This window comes from Dermacentor albipictus, chromosome 6 (genome assembly GCF_038994185.2).
Source record: "Dermacentor albipictus isolate Rhodes 1998 colony chromosome 6, USDA_Dalb.pri_finalv2, whole genome shotgun sequence".
NCBI classification, from domain to species: Eukaryota; Metazoa; Arthropoda; class Arachnida; order Ixodida; family Ixodidae; genus Dermacentor; species Dermacentor albipictus.
This window is the reverse complement of record NC_091826.1, coordinates 30,355,649-30,372,991: the sequence shown is the minus strand read 5'-3', so window position 1 is coordinate 30,372,991 and position 17,343 is coordinate 30,355,649. Positions and strand designations below refer to the sequence as shown.

At 48.7% G+C, this 17,343-nt stretch overlaps 1 protein-coding gene across 6 annotated transcripts in view; it reads right to left on the bottom strand.

Moving 5' to 3' along the window:
* The window catches only part of LOC135905116 (uncharacterized), a 595,563-nt gene that overhangs the window by 454,706 nt on the left and 123,514 nt on the right, over positions 1-17,343 (bottom strand). The window contains exon 4 of one of the 6 annotated variants that reach the window (XR_011515101.1): positions 14,598-14,954. The exons of the other annotated variants lie outside the window; for them this stretch is intronic. The gene's annotated coding sequence lies outside the window, so the exon portion shown is untranslated. Of the gene's footprint in view, positions 1-14,597; positions 14,955-17,343 lie in introns of those variants that run through there. 6 annotated transcript variants of the gene reach the window in all.

Here is a 17,343-nt window from a genome sequence, read left to right as displayed (position 1 = left end):
CGTTGCCATGCCACTTTCATTCTGTCGCCGCCACTTCGCAGTCATCGTACAGCCGTCGTAATCATGCAGTCGTCGCCATTACATCGTCGTCGTTCCGTCATCGTGCAGTCACCGTCATACCATTGCCGTCAATGCGCCGTCATCCTACAGGTATTCCTTATGCAAAATAGAAGTGAGGCGTGCAGACAGGACACAAGAGTAGAGAAGTGGACAACACGAACGCCGACTGTCAACTGAAGGGAGCACTGAGGCGAAAAATGAAAGACGACACAAAACTCATCTGCGCACGCTCAGGAATGGTAACACCACGTGTCAATCGGGTACACGTGCTGGTCTACGTGACAGATAACTGTTAAGGCAATTAATCTCTTGTGCTGGGACCTAACTGCTTTAGCAGTGTATGCTGACAATCTCGCACCATACAGAACAGCCAGGAAGGAGTACCCAACACCACATAAATCCCTCAATAAGTTGCAAGAGAACACTCTTAGGAGGCTACAAACTAATACATACCCAGCGCCAGCTAAGTTACACCAGTGGTACCCTACACTATACTCCCCGCAATGCCCACACTGTGGAGAGGTAGCTAACCTCTACCACATGGTGCGGGCTTGCCAGCTGAATCCCATAGTTGACCCCATTCCAAATCCCTCAAAAGAGCAGTGGGAGGCTATTCTGCTCAGCGATGATCCTGACCGTCAGCACTGGCTGGTGGGGAGGGCCAGCGCAGCAGCAGTAACCAGTGGGCTACCGGAATAGGCGGCCCACCCACGAGTTCTATGAATATCCTGCAAATAAAAATGTTTTCAATCAAATCATTCCTTATGTAAAGTAATCGAAGGCTGACTCACGCACGCACTTCCACCATTATATATACCCTGCCTCTACCATAAGACGCGTATCTTCATTCTTATGCCTGTACAATATCGCGCATTCATCTAACTCTGGCTTGCAGTTACAATCTGCAGTTACGCCTCACTTCTATTTTGCATAAAGAATCCTTACCAACTAGCTCAGCTTTCTGTCGTTCTAAGGTATTCCTTGTATTCGTGTATTCCTTGTATTCGCACCACCGTCATGATGCCATCCTGGTCGTTCCCCAGTCACATTCCGTCGGAAGTTCAGCCTCGTGATCCCAGTACCCTCATGCCGTCGTCATTTTATCGTCATTTTATCGCCGTCATTACATGGTACTCATGCATGGATCCGCACTTTCAAGCACAGCAAGTTCGTATTGAGCGACGTATTTTCCGATGAGTAGGAGTCCAACTTGGTTGCGGCGGTACAAATGTTTTCATTTTCTGTACACTCTTGATGTCCCATCTTGGGAGCTGCAGCTCGGGGTGGCAGGGGAAAGGTACGGGGGTTCTAGGGAGAGGGCGTAGTTAATCGTGCGCTCCACACTTGCAAATGTTCGCTAAACAAGAGCAGCAGCTTCGCTCAAACAGTTTGCCACCGCACATGGGATACTCAACTTTTTTTTTTTTTAAAGCCAAGCCTTCTTAGTGGATGAGACCAAGTGCATGTATGTTGTTAGCACCCTCCTGGAGAAGCACTGATTGATCTAGTTGATTGTACATCTTGCTTATCGGCCAGTGTCTTCAAAAATTTTTTTCTCGGGCTTTTGTTTGTCAATTGATTGTGTAAATACAAGGTCTCTAGAGAACATCCGAAAGCATATTTGTGTTACTTTTCTTTCTTTCGACAGCAATTATACGGATACTCGAAGCGCGTCGCCGCCGCCGTGGTGTCACGGCACTGGCGGCGCTTGCATGTCACGAGTGCGTGGAATGTTAGAAAGCATCCAGGAAACGCGCAGTGTCTTTTTGGCTGCGAGAGCGAGACGTAACGTCACCCTCCACTCAGCCGGTTCTGCAGCACACAGCGCAGCTACCCTTACAGAAATAGCGCACGGTGTTCGATTGCGTATCAACAGACATTATATTGAAAGCAACAGAAAGTCAACAGAAGCACAACAGTACCTCTACAACTATCTTGTAATGGCTCCAGGGCTGCCTTGCGATGCTGGTATACGACCGTTGCTCGAACGCGCATTGGCATTGCTGCCGAGCTACTGAGTGCACACCACATTCTGTGGTGTGCTGCGATATTTGAAGGCTACTGGACTGAGTCAGCGTTTGTGATCCGGACTGAGTGACCGAACGATATCCCCAGTGGACTTTCTCTTCTTCTTTTAATCTTTCCGACCCCTTTTCCCTTTCCCCAGTGTAGGGTAGCCAACCGGGCTCAGCCCTGCTTAACCTCCCTTCCTTTCCTTTATCATTTGCTCTCTCTCTCTCTGTGGTGTGCACTGGTCCGAGTGGAACGGGACAGTGGGCGTCAAGGAAGAATTTAACCTAATTGCTTTCTTTGGGCGGTGTTCAAAGCGCGTATAAAAAACGCCGGCTTAGCGTTTTGTCGCATCGTCGTGAGGATGCGACGCACCGGCGTCGCCCCAGCGCTGTTGACACGCCACGGTTTCCGCCAGGTTGAACTGCGCTGGCCGTGCAGCAGCGGTTATGTGCCCCATGCTGCCTCGCGCCACGTCGTCCTCGGCGCATTGTCGCTAATCAAACCATGGTCAGAACACCACGCGAGGAGCTCCAGCGCCACGCTTAAAGCCACCGCAAGGCGCCGGTATCACATCGCCGCGCTGCCACCCCCCGCAAACTGTCCTTCCTCCCTCGTGTACAGATAGCGCTGTAATACAAAACGCCGAGAGCTAAAATATAATCTCAATAGGGGCGGAGGTGGCGGGGGGGGGGACTAGGGTAGGGGGGGGGCTGCATGAAGGATGCAGCGTCTGGTGTCGCGCCCTGCTGCTGTTGCGGCGCTGCAGCGCCTCGGGAAAAGACGGTATGAAAGCGATGACCTCGCGTCGCAGACGCCGCAGCCTTATAATACGTGAGTGCGTGTGTCTTTCCGGGCGAGCGATAAGCGCGATACAGGATTGGGGCGTGCGCGCCCGACGTTTGACCCACTGAAAGGGCGCGCGTGCACTGGAGCACGCGCAAGGTGTGGCGGCGGCGGTGGTGGTGGTGGTCGCGGTTTCGTTCGGTGTCTGGCGACACTGCGGCGACCGCATGCGCGTGGCCGTGCATTGCTGTTGGACCGGAGGCGTGGGCAGGGCGCACGTGAGCGCGCACCCCCCTGTATGCCTACAGGGGGTGCGTGCACACCCCAGCTGTCTTTCCAAGTTCCGTGCACTGCAGCGGTGACTATACGGGTATACCGTCAGCCAAGATGGAAAGACAATTGGTGAGATGGGCTGCGTTCGTGGCCCTATACTCTAAGGACACAAGCAGCTTCGTCTATCTGTGATGACAGTAGTCAAGAGAGGAGGAGAATGTGCCATAATAAATACGTTTGAACAACCAGAAGATGGGATCGTCCACGTCAGCCTGTGATCTCCCCTTCCCTCCTCTCTTTCCACGTGAGACGCCACATGGTTTATAGGGCATTTCCCTATTGGCAAAGTTGGCGCTTCTGCGTGACGCCAGCGGATAAAAGGAGGTTCCCCGACATGCCGTGATGGCGCTGGCAAACGTTCCCATGGTTATGTCTGGCACGCATGTGTAAATACACACGAAGGTGCACGCAGTTCCTAAAATCGACAAACGTACTTCTCAGCGAGCGACGTTATAGTTTTTGATGTGAATCTCAGAACGAAGCGATGCCTTTAGCGTGTTCTCATTCTTGTTTTCGTCGCGTAACACTGCGAACTCTAAAGCCCCTTAAACTTCGTAGAGTAGCGACACTCTCCTCCTCCTCCTTCACTCCTCATCGTTTCTCCTCTCTTTCACGCTCCCTCCTCAACCGTGGTGCCACCTACACTGCTCGAGCGTAGCAACGGCGCCAACATGCGCTCCTCGCCACTCCTTAGACGCTTCTCGAGCAAAAATGGCGCTGATGCACGGCGCGGGGGCCCACGTGATGCTATTAGGCCAATAGCGACGTGGCGGCGGCCTCGGCCAGAGCACGCGAGGAGGAGGCGGCATTCTTCAAATCGTGGCACTACTTTACGAAGTTTAACGGGCTTTAGCACACTCTACTTCAATTCTCTCTTTCTCTTTCTCTCTCTCTTTCTCACGAAAGTGGACGGGACAGTAACCACCACCGTATGCTGAATTCGTGGTGGTGGAATAGATTTGGTGGATCGCACGCATAGCGCGGAGGATGTGGGTTCGACACCGGCTGGCGGCGAGTTGTCTTTTCGTCCACGTTCATCTCCGTTTTCCTACACTATTTGTACATTTCAATTAAAAAAGAACAGATTGATTTTCCCTGTGCTTTCCAGGGCTTCATAGATTTTTTGGCTTCACGTGGTTGCAAGAGGCGGAACGGGAGATTCACGGGAGGATTCAGTACATGGAGGAAGGAAATAATCAAACTAGGAGCGAACAATACGTCACGCAGCCAGCCTTGGCAAGACAGCTCCCCGTGAAGTCATCGCCTTCTTCTTATTTTTCTTCGAAAAGTCGGTGCAACACGTGTCTTCTGAGACTCTGCACATTGGCCGAGAATGTCTGGTTCTCGGTAGTCTTCAATCGATGAGCACTTGTCCGAATGCTCTGCCGTGGCCCCGGCTGCAGAACGGGAGCACTAAAACACACCGCGCGCAGTGCCGGGAGGATAGCGTTTTGGGCCGACTCGTATGGCTTCGATGGTTTGGCTCAATGCATAGAGTCTCCTAACTAAAATTATACTAGAGAAAACTCTGGCTCTGCGCTCGCTGGGCTACCCTGAGAATGAATGTTTAGTACATGAATATATTGTAAAGGCAATGTGGCGCAATGTCAAATGACACACGGAAGATAAAGAAGGCGGCAGAAGGAGCGCTTTCTTTCTTTTCTACGTTGCCTTTATTAGCTATGAGTCTCTCTCATCTTCGCGCTTTTTGGCTTCATACATTCTTGTGGCTTTGTTTACTGCACCTTACCCGTCTCTATTGGCCTAAATTTCGAAGCAATCGTAATTTTCTTGCAAACGCGCGAGGCAATAATACTTCGCGCACGTGCACAATCGTGGCGGAGTTTTGTACATTGAGCCGACAGGCTAGTGGCGCCACCTGGTTGACGAGAGCTCAGCCAAACACAGAGCTATCATTTCAGTAACCAAGTGTGTTCTATTTCGCTGCTGGTGCAAATTTCCGGCACCAGCGTAATCGTGAAGAACCATTGACTTTTTAAATGATTTTTTTTTTGCAACAAGAACACTCGTGGTATACGAAAATGAAGTGTTTGTAAAGCATTACACTTAGGCAATTACAAACACAGTCTTATTATTCACCTGCAAAAATAAAGGTATGGTATGACATTACAGACATGAATATTTTATGCAAAGCATGCGAAAAGGAGATATGCACGCTTGAACATCTGCTCTGGGAGTGTGGGTCGCTCGGCCCTGGCATTTCCCGGAATCGGTTTTTAGGAATGATCAGATCTTCAGATCATATCCCTCAAGTCCTGGCTGTCCAGTACGCCCGTGATAGGGCTAGGAGGCTTGACCTCCCGGTCCCGACATGGGACTAGCCAGGCAGGTGGCAACACCTTGTACAGGACCAGAATAAAGTTTTTTCCTCCTCATCCTACTCCGCGTTCAGACGATGCGTCACAAGATGTCGAAAACCGGCGTTCGGTAACCCGGTATTGTACGCAAAAGCCATTGCGTATGCCGGAATACCGGACACGCTAAAACACTCCGTGGCCGACACGAGCCGAGCGCTAGCCTATACGCTGCACCGAACAGTGCCGGGTGAGGCGTCGTCCATAACGTGTCGCGCGCGTCGCCGTCAGATTGTTGTGACGGGCGTTGGCTGAGGAGTGAAAGTGGTCTCTGCAGGCGAAAGTCGAGGTCGCGCTCTCATTGGTGGGCGCTTTCTGAGTTATGCACATACATTTTTTCTTGCGCCTTGGGATATGCGCACCACGGAGCGCCGCACCTTGATAGGACAAGGAGGAGGGCGATCTGTGTATAAACAAACTGGAGCGAACTGCAAGAGAATCAACAAAAGCGATATATAGGCTACAGCGTAGGCGCTAAAATGTGCGTGGCTTTGGCGCTGCGCTATTGACAAAGTTTACCGGCATCTCAAGAGACGCGTAATGCCCTGATTACTGCAAGATGTAGTGCGTCTAGTTCGTGTGGGATGACAGTTGCATTGTTTGGGAAAGAAACAAAGCAAACACTATTCTCACCCACGTATATACGCACGTACGTGCGTCACACACACACACGCGCACACACACACACACACACACACACACACACACACACACACACACACACACACACACACACACACACACACACACACACACACAAGCACACGCACACACACACGCACGCACGCACACAGCGCTAGCTAGGTCAGCTCGATTATCGTGTTGTGTGTGCATGTGCCTGCCAACTTATACGGTGAACGTACTGTAGTGGAAGAAATGTGAATGCATCGCGAACTAGTTTTTTTTTTTATTTCAGCCTAAAGCACGATTGAGAAGCTAATATAAAGCGCATTTCGGTTGAGCACCTGTAGTGCTCCCAACATCTTCGAATTCCCCTGAATGGGACTAGCTCAGCATCAAAATTTCTTTGTTGTGCTCACCTTGTCCCCGGTTAAGCTGTGCCGATGAGCTACGGGCTGTGATGATTGGAGGAAACATTTTGGATTATAGATTCCACCTTTGATATCCCAGATGGAGACCTCAATTCCTCTGCCGCCCATAAGTCACTGGCAGAGGGGGAGGGGGGACGTGTTTCACAATGTCCCATATTAGGACGAGATTTTCTCGACCGATAACGTGGAGGCTTGAAGCTATCCGGCACAAGTAACAACGCAAGCCGCTGCGTTACTTGGAAGAGGAAGGCGTCTAATCACGACATCAAGAGGCGACATTTTCGCAGCATAAATAATAAGCGTCGTTCCAGAAGGACAGACGTGTACGGCGTAAGAAGTGAAAAGCGAAAAGGCGCAATTCGTAGAAAGCGCGAGAGAAAGTCTTCAATTTGGGGCACGGATAGCGAAGTGATATATGACAAGAACAAAGGGTCAATGCCGAACCCTAAGGCCATGACAGGCGCATTAAAACGCTAGAAGGTGACAACACTCATTATCGCGTTCAAATGCGCCGATGTCACAAGAAGAAGGTAGGCAAGAAACGCTAAGAGTATCAGAATATCGCTTCCTAATGCATTATCGGCTTCTCACAGCACGGACTCAAGCACAGAAACTTCGAAGCTCTGGTGGACTGAGGTCAATTAGTTGATCGACCCTTCGTTTAAAGTTCAGCAACTGCCATTCTTAGGCGATGTGAGCCGAAATAATTGGTCCATGAAGAAAGCCTGACTGTGCGATGATTCAATTCGCTGAAGCATAAGCTCGATTAACATTTAGAAAAAGAACGTTAATAGAACCAACTCTAGAGGAAAAGCTCCCTATAGCGCACATGCATTGAAATCAGTAACCTCAAGGACGCCACCATGACCCCAATGTTAAAATGCCGTGAAAGTAGCCAGCTCCTGAGACGCTTGCTAGACTTAGCGATACGTACTCAGCTGTAATCTTCCAACCTATGACACCGTGTAGTACGTGTATACATTTACCTCAACTCAGGGTGTAGTAACTGTTGTTAGTGTTTGGCTCCATCGATCCCGATAGTCAGTTCGACCAGCGATGTTCAGAGTCAGTTGTACGGACTCTATGCTTAATACGCATTGTTACCGTAAAGTGGCGTAACAACAGGGGGGGCCGGGGGGCCGTGGGCACCGGGTGCAAGGGGCCAGCGGGGGGAGGGGGGGGGTGTTGTCATATACATCTGAAGACACCCCTTTTTCCGCCCGCTACACCCGGGGGTGGGGGGGAGTAACAGAAGACCTTTGGGCCCCGGGTGCCAGAAGACCTAGCTACGCCACTGATTGTTACAATACCTTCAAGGCACGCAGCTAGAGGACGTTTAAGATACTGTATGGGTTTTGTTTCTTCGTATCGCGTCTGGTCCTTTCCTTTGTTTCGATGTAATTCCTTTCCGCGATGGATTAACCTGTTGAACCACTAAATAACTGTCATACGCGCATCGCTAGCAATGCCGGACACCGGGAGTCGCGGCCTACTTAGGTCAATATTTTACTCAAAGTTGATCGCTGTCGTTTCGCGCCAACGCTTGGTGAGATACGTAAATGCAGAATTATGTTGTAGTTAGCAGTTTCACACTATTTTATGTTTAATATCGTTTTCTGCCCCGGTGCAGCTTCCTAAATGAAACAACTGGTCGCTTTCATGAGCGGTTCGAAATCACCAGCAAGCAAGAGGCAGAGACAGATTGCGAAAACGAGAGACAAAATCCCCCCCCCCTTTTTTTTTTGTATTGGGACAAAACAGCACCGCGTTAACTTTTTGTAGTAGAGGATGGCAGACAACATATAATGCTATATATGGGAGTAAAACGTTCTTCAAATGGTGCGTCACCGTGGTAGCCCCCACCCCCCCGTGGCAAGCAAATACCGCGATAACTCATAAACCTTCAATTCATGTACGAGATCTTGTATCGCGCTTGAAGATTACTTATTCGGCGCTTCAAGAGAGCGAAACTTACAGCACGTAATAACACTGCTCCCGTAAGGCGATGGTTAAAACAAATAACGGTACACAAAGTGACTACACAATGAGGTGGAACAATAAATGTTCATAGTATTTAACGAAGCCGCATCTGCAACGTCTAGTACGAGAAAAGTCTCGGCGGGAGTCGACAGCGGGAGAGCAGAAGACGAGATGCAGTTTCAAACGAGACGCGTAATCGAACTCGATCCCGAGATGAGACGAGCATGGTGGCGCCATCTAGTTAAGGCGTCTGCAAACGCACCATCTCGCGCACATTAAATTCTGTAAATAGCCGTGGGATCTTCCTCGAAAACAACGTACCGGACTGAATTGTACACACTGTCTATACGCACGCGCTACGTATGTTTAAACGCCTACTTTTGTATTATGTTTCGAGTGCTTCTAACGTTAACTATAATCATTTGTAGCCATTCTGGAGATACTTGCGCTGGCCGCGATTGAAGAGGGAGTATAGATATGGCGACGCCCTTCGCCGTGGACACTCTCCTAGTCAAAGCTACACCTTTTGGGGTGTATTTCAGCGACACAACGATAATCATCATCTGCCTTGCCTGCGTTTCCTTTCTTGAAAACGCCGCGCCCGCTACTTTCCTGTCGGGAATGCTATGTAATGCTGATAACGCGCATGCCGTTCGTTACTGGGAAGTGCCGGGCTCGCCGCGTTAAAGAAAGGAAATGCGGATAAAACAGATGATGATTATCGTTATGTGGCAAATAGGTGTAATTTTGCTTAAGAGTGCACTTTATTGCCCAGATTTTTCCTCTAGAGTTAGTTGTACTGACTACACCTACAAAACTATTACGGGAGGCCATGGGCGCATTTAGAGGAAGAGCCTGCGAACACCAGCCGTAATGATAACATATACTGTAGTCGAGATTAAGGGGAAAAGTTGGTCAGATAACGAAAGCGTAATGGAGATAGCCTAGGTCCACCAGAGGATGAGAATGGGTGCCGCGGGAAGACAAGCGTAGTCCAGGAGGGTGGAGGACAAGATTGTGAGGTTAGATTAAGACATTTGTGGCCGGAGGATCGGGCCAGCTGGCGCAAGCCGGTACTCACAGAAGGTCGCTGAGAGGCCTTTATCCTGCAGTGTACATAAAGTAAGATGATATGGTCACGGTGAAGATTGGCTAACGCACCTGATGACGCACCCTGTGGCACATATTTTTTTTCGTATAGTGCAAACACACCATATTTTGCGACCCCTTCACCAGGCTTAATTGAGCTGTTTTGAATACCCTTTAGCCGATGGTTTTCAACAGAAATCTATTTCTGGAGTTAAAATGTACGTACGTACGTACCTATGTATGTATGTATGTATGTATGTATGTATGTATGTATGTATGTATGTATGTATGTATGTATGTATGTATGTATGTATGTATGTATGTATGTATGTATGTATGTATGTATGTATGTATGTATGTATGTATGTATGTATGTATGTACGCATTCCTGCATGCATGCATGCTAAAACAGCAACCCGCCTATGCGAGATCAATGATTTGTAGCAGAAGCGCTCTTACGCAATCAAACGCGAGTGCCGAGCAGGTGCACAGTTTCCCACATTGCTACGTCTACGCGATCGCCTGCATAAGCACGTCGCATCGCCCTCAGCGCGCACAAAATAAAACACCGAAAAGTCGCAACGAGCAGGCACGTCCTTGGCTCTGAATGAAGCCATGGGTCTTTGTTGCTCGGCCTCACGCGCACCAACTCAGAGAAAGCCCCCGGCCTGCCGGAATGTGAAGCGCATGACTCACGGGGTTTCGCATGCCATGTTCCCACCTGAACCCTTGAACCTGCCGCGAGCGCAGAGAAGCGAAAGGGCCGCGGTTCACCTTCTTTCTTTCTTTCTTTCTTTCTTTCTTTCTTTCTTTCTTTCTTTCTTTCTTTCTTTCTTTCTTTCTTTCTTTCTTTCTTCTCGAGCAAAACGCAACACTTGCACGTGAATGCGAATGACACTATAGCGTGGGGAGTTGCTTGTTGGGGAGCGGGGAAGCGGGTGGATGCACCTTAGATGCACCAGGGGTGGGCACCCATGTGAGCCGAGCCCATGCGCTGGAAATCAACAATGGGCAACAGAGGGGTGCACAAAGGCAATAGCAGTCGAATCGCGCACCAAGTCGACGCGCGGAAGGCAATTTCAACGCTCATTCACTTCGTTTTGTAAATTTCATTTTGTATTATCGTCATCCTCATGCATTTCATGTGTCGCAGTAACCCTTGATCTAATGCCCATGACTGGCCGATGCAGGTAAAATAAATAAGTAAAATAGAATAAAAGTACACCTGGCAAAACACCTTTCCTCCTTATTTTCTTTCAAAGGGACTTTTTCTTCCACCTCATTCGAAGTCGGTGCATGCAATTTCGGGGGTCGTTTCATATGCCACGTCTATTATGCGGCCCCTTATGGGCCCGCCCTGGCACCGAATGGCAATGGGATATGACATTTCGGCTTACTATAGCTGTTTTTGTTAGTTCGCGAGGAAAAGAGCGCTTGCTAGCGGTGCAATGCGTGCAACCGTGTAGGCCTCCTTTAGCTCCGCAACAGTGGCCTGACCTTCGGAATGGGATCTACTGGAGCGCGGGGCGTCATTCCAGAAGAAAATCATCGTCAAAACGAGAAGAATAACATGCCTCAGGGTAGCATTTCACATAGCGATGCCGCAGATCATGTTCTGAATTCACCCTACCATCCCATTCTCTTTTTCTTTCTTCCGTCTTCCTTTATTTTTTTGCTTCAAGCGACATAAATTTAAAGCATGTGTGAAATCGAAAATTCTCATCCACCTGACTTGCAGCGCGAAGTTGCAAAGAAAGCCTACGTACGCTGGTTACCCGCGTGCATCGGCAGAACTGATTGGCCATATTCGGTGCTCCTATGCTTCGAGTTGTCGATTAGTTCGGCCTCAATAATAATAATAATAATAATAATAATAATAATAATAATAATAATAATAATAATAATAATAATAATAATAATAATAATAATAATAATAATAATAATAATAATAATAATAATAATAATAATAATAATACTTTATTGCACCAAGTATTGAAAAAATGTACAAACATCCGGCCTGCCAAAGCCTCATTGGGCTTGAGTGGCAGAGCCCGACAGGCAGCGGAACCACGCAGATAAACACACAGGCATGAACGCACATTAAAAGTTACAGAACATCAAATTAGTATAGTGGCAAAAAAAATAATAAAAATAGACACGGAACCCAAGTTACATATAAAAAACACAACAGAATAAAGAGCAAGGAAGGAAAATAAATTAGCATGAAAATACTCAGATCAGTGCAACAAATACTGCAGTAACCAGCGAATTCACAGGATTCATTTGATAAGTGGTGCAGCATGCGTGTATAACGTCGTACACCCATTAAGTAGCGTATCACAGCATCTTTTTTATTTTATATTTAGTTTTTGCACGGCGAACACTTGGAGGCAACCTATTGAAGTAAAAGGGAACGTAAAAATCTCTAATCTGCAATCAGCTAGGCTACCATTAATAAACAACACGATTTATTCACGTTATTAGTACCTTCTTCATTGTGGAGAAGCCATACAATCGATACACACTGAGCCAACTCGCATCGACAAGGTACGTTTTTTTTTTTTTTCGAGAAAAAAGCTGCTCAAGCGCGTAGCGTCGTCGAAACCTTTGAATCTATTCCATAGTGGTTGGCGCTTCCGCACGTTTCGGTTTGTTGGCCCGGTTCTTGATGTTTTGTTGGGCTCGCCAGCCTGCTGCGAGTCTCTTTGTGCGTCTGTGCGTTTGTGCATGCGTACGAACAAGTGTAAGCCTAATGAAGATAACGTTCATATCACATTGCTGGCATTAGTTACACGCAATAAAGAAAGAAATCGGGCAGAACCCATATCCCTTCGGGATGTTCATCACCGCTAATGAGATTAGCACTCAAGTGGTATGCATAAACCATCTACTGAAGCCGGGTTCTATCTCGCGCTTCTCTTTGCAAAAGCTGCGCCCTCGAGAGGGGCGCGCGCGAAGTCCCCTTTCTTGCGCATGTATAGCCTCCGAGACAGCACCGGTGATGTGCAGGCCGGTGCGTGCTAACACCAAGAATTAATCCTTCGTTGCCCATCCTGTAATCATGGCCGAAGGGGACCCAGCATCGGGTTACTGTGTTCCGGGTGCAATACCGACAAGTATACCGAAGATTTTTTTCGAGTATTTCTTTCAACACGATTAGCATTCGTTCGGCGCTTGAGGCACTTTTCGGGGAGGCGGACTGCCTATCTACGGTCTCGAACCGTTCTCCCCCGCCAACCTGCGTCATGCTTAGCCCGTGGTCAAATGGGTAGCACATCGGGCTTGCTGTGCCAAGGGAACAAGGCTTGAAACCAACCGTCGGACCAACTTTGGAGTCTCTCGTCATGTGGCACTCCGTAGCTACATGCCGCTTATTTAATTAGTATATTTAGAAGCCGACTTGAAGCACTGGGCATGTGTCACTCGGGTCTGTGATGCTCGCTATTCAAGGAACCTCTTAGATGCCAACTTGGGTATAACTTATTACTATAACTTAGATATTAGCCTATCAATCTCTTGTAAGCCCCAAGTTGGAATATGCATGCGCGATATGGGACCCTCATAAACACAAACTTAGCAAGACAATCGAGTCAGTACAAAATCGTGCAGCCAGATTCATCTTTTCTGACTGCTCATATCCTACAAGTGTCACTCAGTTGAACTCAAAGGCTAATCTCCTCAAACTAAATAGGCGGCGAAAAACATTTAGACTTTGCCTTTATCACAAACTCTACCATACCCTCCCTCCTGACAACACCCTTATCAAACCAGCATACCGGCTTTCAAGCCGTATCAGTTACCATAAAGCAGTATACCCGCCACATGCTCGGACAACTGCTCATCTTTATTCCTTCTTTTCTCAAACAGCCAGCGATTGGAATAATCTTCCAGTCAGCGTCATCATTCATGCTGGTCCTGCGCGCTTTAGGTCCCCCATTGAATTACTTGCCTGATTGCGTCATCTGCTCGCATTATCTGTAGTGTTCTTTTTAAGCGTGTTCCTGTCGACAGCTTAATATGTTTATCGATATGTCTGCCTGTTTTTACTTTTACTTACCGTGTTCCATAGCTACAAAAATGATACTGCGACCTTTTGTACACATCACGTTCAAGACTTGTTCATAGTAATATTTGATAAGTTTTCGAGTTTTTTTTTTCTCGCATATTCTTATTTCTTAACCTCTAGATGTGCAAGGTGTTGTAGTCCTTACGGTTTTCTACGTTGCTGTTTCTCTCCTAATTCATTTCAATGCTTACTGCAATGGTATTGTGTTTCTGAAAATCTATATGCTCGCCCACCCCTCATGTAAAACCCTCCAGCAGGGGTATTTGAGGTATTGTAAATAAATAAATAAATAAATAAATAAATAAATAAATAAATAAATAAATAAATAAACTAGGAATGTGCCAATAGGCGCATGTGCCGCCCTACAATGACTAAAAAAGTGATCCTTTAAGTCTCCCTAATGCTCGGCGAAACTGAAACCTCGCCACACAAACACCACCCAGATAGCACAAGGCCCGTTCACTCCGACCCATGAGGCCGCGCTAGTGGCCCGGCTGCCATAGAATCTAATGGGGATGCTTCAAAGTAAGCAACTGTGATTTTGACGTCACCGCTTTCGTCACACCAGCGTTGGCAATGAAAATTTCGGGCCAGTAGCATGACGTGATGGATCGGAGTGAACGGGCCTTGTGCTATCTAGGTGGTGTCAATGTGTCAATGGTGTTGGCCACACGCGGTCTGTAGAATAATTAAAGGCTACGACCAACGCTCTATGGAGGTCACTTCGCGAGTGCGACTACAAAAAAGAACTGACTGCTGCGTGAGACTGTTTCCGGGCGGCGGCGTATACAGCGGCCGCGCACGCAGGAGCCTCGAAGGAACGATTCTCACTCGTCGGGGTTCGCTTCAAGACTGAACGTTTATTTTACAAAAGACATCGCAGTGACTAGAAAAGTAGAGAAAAGAAAATACAAAATCCAAGTTGTCCGTTGGCCGCACTGACGCCTTCGTCCTTCTCGGAAGCGCCGGCCATTTGCGCCCAGCAGGCGGTCCGCCGAAAACGCGGGGCACGGATCAGGTTGCGGGTCGAGGCGCCGGTCGGGACACCAGCCCAGCGGGGCGCCCCCTCGTCCGTTCGCCGGCTCCCTCTTCGTGCGTCGCCGGGCCCCCAACCATGGTTGCAGCTAGAAACGCGCGACGGTCGCTACCAATTCTTAACACGGTCCTTACGGCGGCACCGCTAGATGCTTGCGCAGCAGGAAGCTGGAAAGAGAGAGTCCGACTGCACACACGTTTCGACGTTGGCGCGGGCACGGTGCGTCATCACACGTTGCTTCAATGCTCATCGCATTAACGTCGACATTCGTCGTAAGATGGCTTCTGCCGGAATTTCTTTATTAGAAATACTGCCGGAGTAAAGCGGCCGGAAGCGCGATACAGACCGCAATGTAGCGGAAGTACAGGCTAATAATTCTAATCGCATTTGAGAAGCTACTGGTTAACTCAGATGGTGAGCGCAACCGCCACGGAAACACCTTGTCCGGTGGTTTTTCGTTCGATCCCCACACCGAGACAAATATCTTTTTTTTTTATTCAACTGCGAATTAAGCTTTCGTTCTGAGAAACCCATGCAGATTTCGTTTGTAGGTTCGTGCTACAATTTGGTTGGATAAGAATATCTCCCTTTCACGAACCTTCCTACGCCTCACGGGCTTCCGCAGCGCAAAACAGATTTGCCACATTAAAGTAGGGGTGCTCCAATGGGATATTTTCGAATCAAATCGATTATGATTATTTGAATCAACTCAAATCTTTATTTGCGAAACGAAAATGTCGCAAAGACACAGCCAAAACGCCACAAATCGGCTTGACAAAGGACTGTACCCCGGCGTATGCAGGGAAGGTGAGAAAAAAAAAAAGACAGTAGTAAACGTATATAAATACAGGTAGGAAATACAGGAAAACCTGCGAAAGCAAATTATGGTCTGAGGAGTACTACGAGGAAGCACATGTGCTGGCACTCTGCTTGCACAATAGCACTGTACAATGTGAAAATGTGCGGTCACCCGGCTTCACCGCAAACGAATTGGGGTGGGTGGCACTCACACCTTTTGTACTTCCCTGTTCAGTGAATCGACATAACTTCGACCGTCAATTACAGCTAGAGCGCCAGCGAAGCGGTAACCAGTAATTAGCGAGTTCCCTTTAACAGTGAACTGCACTGTATACACATACAGCGCGAAATATTGAAGCCGAAAACGAACAAAAAGAAGCTAAAATGTTTAGGAAAAGAAATGAGGCAACGTTGCTTCTTGAGCTTTGCGGCGAGCAGGTGCAGAAGAGAGAGCAAGGGCACGAGGAACGCGGTGCAGCGAGAATAGAAGCAAAAAGAAAATTTAAAACCAAACGTCAAGGAAGGGGAACGAGCTTCGCTCCCAGCACGCATCTCGGGCAGAGGTCTTTCCCCGCGCCGGATCGGCCGGCAGACGCGGGAAGTCGAAAAGGATTGCGCAAAGTGGAAGACGAGACGGACTCTGAGAGGAGAAAAAGAAGTGACGCCCGGGGGCCACTAATACAGCGTGCGCGAAAGCGTCTTTCTTCCTTCCTCGTTCTCACCGCCGCAATACGAGAGTCAAACCAGTGCGCGCGCGATTATTTCGAATGACGCACAATGGTGAGAGGCACGGCAAGTGCCGGAGGATGATTTCCACGGTGGTGAGCGGCGGAGGCGTCGAGTGTAGCATATGGCATCGCAAGCCAGCGCGGCTAAAGTTATTCAAATGGTGGTGGGAGGGAAGTCCCCTCCGCCGCCGCCGCGGTGGTGGGCTCCGTTTCTCACGGGGCGCGCGGAACCGACTGCGTCCAAGACAATGGGACTCGGATAGGGGCGGCAGTCCGGAAAATCCATTGTGACGAGGATGGCAGCCGCCATTCGCGTGTAGTACAATGCCGCGTTTCTAGAAGCGGCGGCCGCGGCGTCTTCGCGTTTCTTGGACCGATGGGGTTGCGGACCGTTTTGTTACGAGGTTGTCGCGCGGTTTTTTTATCTCTCTCTCGGCGTAAAACGGGGAGAGTGCGGCGCTTGTGTCTACCGCGTTTTCTCGCCGATAACACCTTGCTGCTCCGAAAGAAGGCGAGTTGCGAACGCGCGAAAATGAGCAGGGGCGATAAGGATCGCGAGGGACAAGCATATCTATGGCAACGTGAAAATTGCGCGGTCATTGCTCATTTTTTACGTGTTTACGTTTTTTTACGTTTTTACGTGCTGTGGAGGAGTTCACGCGCTACGTGACACCATCGGCGCTACGTAGGCCACCAGCGATACGTCACGCGCTACGTCACGCGCTACGTCACGCGCTACGTCACGCGCTACGCGACGCTATGTGAGGCTATAATGTTATACATTCACCGCCATGTACTTGAGTGGCACTTGCTAACAGTCATAGGGTTGTATCTCGTATGCATAAGTAGCGAAGAATGTGGACTGGGGTCGAGCCGCCGCCGTAGCACAGTTGGTAGTACAACACAGGCGTAACGCCTAGGTTGTGGTTTCAGTTCCCACCATCCACAAGTTGCGTTTCGTCCACTTTCGCTTATCTTTAACTTATCATTTCTATGCATCAATTATAAACAACAAATAATTTACCCGGCG